Below are 6,321 nucleotides of genomic sequence, written 5' to 3' on the forward strand. Positions count from 1 at the left end.
GTGATTCTAAAATAAAAATATGAAATAAGTAAATATTTTTTTTAGTCGTTTTTGCCCTACAAGTTACAATTTTTTTTATAAAAAAGTGGCGGGTACATGCGTGAAATTTTTCTGTGAAAACATTATAAAAACAGTCTAAATTGTACGTTACATCTAAAATTATACGTTAACTAGGCTCAACTTATATACAAAAACGTCTTTGTACTTAGTGTTCACCAAAAACAAAGTTATATTTTAAATGTAAAACTTTAGAATGAAGATATCTTACTTTATAAAGTACAATACCAAATATAAATATTCCAAATTTAAGTACGTACCTTCCTCTTCAATATTCATATGGTTATTACTATATAATTCCACCAACACAATCACAAAATGCGAATGAAAGATTACGTCTTAACAGGTGCACCGAGAACAGAGACAAGTAATTCATACAAAGACTGGGTTCCGACTGCAGTTACGGTTGGAGATGGGGCGGGACGTTACCAAAATGGCCGTTTAGTGATATAACCGTTAGTGGACTTCAACAATAAACCATTTGTAACAGACTTTAACCAAATTTGAGTTTTCGACTTTTGATGATGTACTCCTCTGTGCGCCGTAGCGAAAATAGAACGAAACTATAGAATAACACTAACACATAGAACTTAGTTAAGCTTCCGAAGCTTCCCGAAGACTCGCTTGGCGACGCATTATACCCGCCCCGCAATCCACGATGTACAGTGATGGGCAACTTAAAGTCCCCACTAGTTGGGTCGCTCTCATTCTCTCGCGCACCACCACAAATAATTAGGTATGTTTCGGACTGGAAGTGTTGTTTGGAGATATACACCGTGGCACAAAAAATTGTTGTATTCAATAGGGTAAATATTAATTAATCCGATAACAGTTGCATTTGATATTTTAAAATATATTATTTTATTAATGATATGTATATAACATTTCCTAGTTAGTTAAATAAGAATATTGAAGATTTTCTTTTAAAATAAAATGTTGAAAACCATTTACTTTTTTAATCATTGTTCGCAACATTCACATACCTGCATATTTAAAGTTTTTTTTCCTTTACTAGGGATATTCATTTATAAATATTCTCGTAAATTGAATACATACAGGGCGGGCCTATAGTGATTATATTACTTCTATACCATACGGATAAAAAAATGAGGAATTAAGAGGCGCCTTAAGAGGGAAATTTTAAAAATGTTATGAAGTATATTTTAAACATAATAATGAAATAATGATGAACAGTAAACAATATTCTTCAATCTACAAAATCCTTCAGACAAAATAACTAATGTTTTCGGGAATGAATCAAACATACATATACCTAAATTGCAAATGAAAACTTAAAATTTATTAATAATTTATACACCATAAACGTAAAAGATAAAGATGATTTTTTTTTAAAAAGAAGCAATGTTGTTTATATTATACCACTTTGTAATAATAATTGCGTATTACAATTATGTAGACCAAATCCAAATTCACTCATCATATATCTCTCTAACTATAAAACTAATATTAAAAATAATAAACGTAATTGTGCTTGGCGCATAAATAGCTAATAGTTTTCAATTAATTTAGATATGTTAGTTATTAACAGTGACTTTGGTATTCGATGTTAATAAAAACATGTTTTTAACAAAGTATATACCTACATAGATATATATTTTTTTAATGAAAATAAATATTTAAACGAATAGAATATAATAATAACAGTAACACTAACAATGACAATAATAATAGTAAAAGATGATAATTATAATAATAATATAAATTCACAAATTAATGAAGTCTATAATTTACTCAAAATTAAACTGACCATTGCAATAAGTCGGTTGAAATCAGTAAATTAATCCCTGCAACTATTGAGTCATATTAGGCTGTTTGCACCTGCGGTAACAATTGAAATTCACGCATGCGTTCTAAATGCTACTACCACTTATTATCAGCCATTAGACAATACGTATTTGTCTATTACGCGTGTTTCTGTCTAGATGTAGTTTTTTTATACAAATTTAAATTGTTTGTTGTTGCTGTTAACAAAAAACAGACATACATTGCACCGACAAGGAAAAGGCTATAATAATTACTCTTTACTCCAGTGGAATTAGATCATAAAACCTGAAAATTAAAAAAATTATTAGTAGGTATTTATTTATTGCATTTTATAGCGGGCAAGGGTATGTAGAATGATAATATCAAAAAAATAACTCGAAAGAAGTGACGTTTTGAATTACTTAATTTAATTAAGAAATCTAAAGTCATATTTCACCAATTTGTTAACTGTAAAATATGTCGAATGCGGAAAAATGAGTTTTCGAAAATTGAGCATTATTATTGCAAAAGCAGATGGATGTTGATGAAATTTATGGAAAAGACAGTCAGTCCAAAGATCAACATATGTGCCAAAGGCCAATTCGATTGACCGTGAAATTGTTGTTCCAGGTATTTGTTAAGTAATTTCGTTCGTGTTTTGCAATTAATTGTTTAATTAAACGTTAATTTTAGAAGTTAATATCGTAGATATAGGTTCTATTTGATCAAAAGAAACGTATCGAGAAAGAAAATTTTCAAAAAGTTGAGATTAAGTTGCCCTTTATAATTAACAAAATATAATGTGCAAAACAGCGTTATAGCTAGCAGCAGTAAAAGTTAACGCTAATGAATAGCTTGTAGGCGGGAGAAGGAGCTCTTGATCCGCGCACGCACGTGAATGCCGCCTTCGTCGCGCGCAGAATTTTTTAACCGAATTTGAAAAATTAGCGCGCTACGAGAGCGACGTTCACGCGCATGCGCGAGCCCGCACTGCACGTGTGCGATACGTCCAACAGTAAATTAACAATTAACGTTATAAGAAAAGCTGTCGTGGGAACAAAGCGATGTAGGTGATTTCTCTTTTTTTTTAAATCAGCGTAAAAATAAACACTAATGCAAAAATACCGAATTCACGAGCGGCTTTTGCCTGATCCTGGGACAATTTTTTTATAATGCTGTTTTGCACGTCCTACTTTATTAGATGTAAAGGCTACTTAATTCTAACTTTTTGAATTTTTTTGATACGTTTCACATTAACTTCTAAAATTAACGTTTAATAATTAAACAATTAGTTGCGAGAAAAACGAACACAATTAATCAATAAATTGCTGGAGCAACAATTTCATGGTCAATCGAATCGACGTTTGGCACACATGTTGGTCTTTAGATTTACCATCTTTCCCATAAATTTGATCAATAGCCATCTCTTTTTGCAATAATAATGCTCAATTTTCGAAAACTCATTTTTCCGCGTTCGACCTTTTTTTACAGTTACCAAATTGGTGAAATATGACTTTGGATACCTTAATTAAATAATAGGCCTACATGCCTACATGCCGCCAACATAAAATAACTAATTTTCTGATATGTCGTCTAGATTTTCATGGGCAGTAAAAAAGTGAAAAAACACGTACCTAATATTGCAAATTACTTAATCGCAATTTGCCAACTTAACGTCACTTCTTTCGAGTTACTTTTTTGATATTATCATTCTACATACCCTTGCCTGCCATAAAATTCAATAAATAAATACCTACTAATAACACAGTTTACAAAAAAAAAAAAAAAGTCCGGACTATTTGACCAGACCATGCTATCCCGAGGTATTTTTGCGTCCTGAATCCGATACCGGGGTCAGCTGAGCCCCATCACGTCAGAAAAACGAGATTTCAAGGTCATTTAGAAGTTAAAATGGCCATTTTTCGGAACTGGACCCGGGACAATTTCTCAAGAGATCTGTTAAGTTGGAGTGTGACTGTTTAGTTCTTGAATACCTTCCAAACATTGGAAAGGAGCCCTAAATCTCGACCGGAACTATCACAGAGACACCCCAATGGATAAAATGTTACCATGATTGTTGTATCTCGCGGATTTCGATCTTCCTGTCAAGGCATCCAACTTCGTCGATCCGTTCGCTGTGAGGTATTGACAGTGAACCCAGCACTACTATTAAACTGAACTCTGCTATTAGCATCACCCAGGAACAACGACGTGGACGTTGCAGATTCTGTTCCCTTCGGGGTGCTTGTTTACAGTGAGTCCCCTTGCCTCTCACTTTTCTCCCTCCCAATTTTTGAAGATTCTGTTCCCTTCGGGGTACTTGTTTACAGTGAGTCCCCTTGCCTCTCACTTTTCTCCCTCTCAATTTTTCAATCTTTCCGCGCTTGTTTATGGGGTCTGCAGGTTTGCTCAAAACTACTTCTAAGTGCCTTTCTCTTATGCCCCTTGTTCGTATCCCTCTTCAAGTTCCAGCAGTAGTCTGCCAACATGTTGATGTCCCAGAAACCTTGGTATCGTCGTTCCATCTCTTTTATATCTTGGTGAAATCTTTCACCTTGTTATTCGCTATAATGTCCAAGGTTTTCTGGGAAATTTTCCAAATGTGAATCCAAGAAATGGACCTTCATCAGACATCCAATAGCTTTGTAGTTCCGGAGCAAGCCCTCCACCAACTCCTTATAGTTTGGATCTTTATTATTTCCAAGAAATTTCTGGGAAACATTCACAAAGCTCTTCCATGCTTCTTCCTCATCCACCGTCATCGTCTTCGGGAATTCTGGATCTTTTATAAGTTCCCTTATTTGCGGCCCATTGAAAATCCCTTCTTTGATTTTGGCATCTGACAACTTTGAGAATTTTTTGTAGAGATATTGGAAGGCTTCGCTACTTCTTTTTTTAAGAGCCTTGATCAATAGTTTTATCAACCCCAATTTAATATGGAGTGGAGGTAGTAAAATACTTTTGGGATCCACTAATTGTTCTTGCTCTATGTTCTTCTGACCAACAAGAAAATTTTCCCTTGATGGCCAAACCTTCCTTTCATAATGCTCATCACGAGCTCGACTATCCCATTCACATAGAAAACAAGGGTATTTTGTAAATCCACTCTGTTGTCCCAAAAGTATTGTTACTACCTTCAAATCCGTACATATTTTCCATTTGTACCTGCTATAATTAATTTTTTGGAGCAAATAGTCCAGATTGCAGTGGTTCTCGGTCAATATCGTCGAGTAGGCTATTGGAATTGACGCGAGGTTATTGCCATTGTTCAACAAAACAGCTTTCAAACTCCTGTTTGATGAATCAATGAACAGCCGCCAATCGTCCGAATCATGTTCAACTCCGAATTCGCCGAATAGACCTTCTATATCTCTGCAAAATACTAATGATTCATGTTGGTCATAATATTTCCGGAAAGGCTCATCCCTATTTCTGTAATACGTCCCGATTGTTCCTTTCTCCAGAGAACCTTTTTCCTTTAAACGAGAAGCTAACAGTTCAGACTGGTCCTTAGATAGCCCCAGATCTCGAACCAAGTCATTGAGTTCCATTTGATTCAACTTTGAATTCTGGAGCTGCTCATTCTCGCTGTCATCGTCCACGTCGATTGGAGATTGTGAGAACTCCCCTTCATTTTGCTCCGGTTCTATTTCCTTACCTCCTTCATCTTCGCCATCAACAACCATACGTTCCTCAAGGTCAACATCAGCTATCACTGGCATGGTAACCGACGAGGTGACCACGTAATTCAGGGATTTTCTGTTCCTGGAATTTATCCCAAGCTTCACGTTTCTGTAAAAGTAGCAATCGCGTTCGTGATTTTCTGGTTCCCGCCAGATCATAGGGGAAGAAAAACTCATCCTCCCAGAGCCAGTCTTCCAACGCCTCAAACGCACTTGGCATGTGCGACAAAGAACTTTTGGGGCCCATGGGTTGTTATCTGGGACTTCGGAATTGGGAAAACACGACTGAAATTGTGCAGATATGGTCTCTGTGAAATTCACCAAGTTCGTCTTAAGGTGATATTCCCCACACAGAACGCAGAAAGACTCTATTCTTCAAGCAGTTATCCATTTTCCCGAGTGTTTTTCCACTTCCGGGCAAGTTGGAGTTAATGTGCCGGAATAGCCTGAGTTCTTCTCTCTTTCAAATGAATGGAATGAATAGCCGAAAACACTTGATCAAATGACCAACAGAAACCAGTCGCTTGTGAAAGACTCACTCGAGAGCTTGGCAGTGCTACTCTAATGGAGAAAAAGATAAAGCTAATGGTTTCGAAACTGTCAGTATTCTTGAAAACATGAAAGAAATGTTTACACTTTCGTGCGAATTTTTGAAGTGAAACTTCTTTAGGCCCGTTTTTGGGATAAGGTGTTGGTCGAGAAACCGCGTCACGCCTCCCTATTGAGAAGAAATTTAAAAAAAAGCTGTCCCAACCGGGGATCGAACCAGGGACTCTGGCGTGGGAGACGAGTGCGTTAACCACTCCTCCACTGGGAC

General features: G+C 36.0%; 1 non-coding gene across 1 annotated transcript; it reads right to left on the minus strand.

Moving 5' to 3' along the window:
• Window positions 1-6,249: 6,249 nt before the first annotated feature.
• Trnag-ccc lies at window positions 6,250-6,321 on the minus strand. Its single transcript has one exon. It is a non-coding gene; the product is annotated as a tRNA-Gly (tRNA).

The sequence above is a fragment of the Anoplophora glabripennis genome, unplaced genomic scaffold (genome assembly GCF_000390285.2).
Source record: "Anoplophora glabripennis isolate ALB-LARVAE unplaced genomic scaffold, Agla_2.0 scaffold429, whole genome shotgun sequence".
NCBI lineage: Eukaryota > Metazoa > Arthropoda > Insecta > Coleoptera > Cerambycidae > Anoplophora > Anoplophora glabripennis.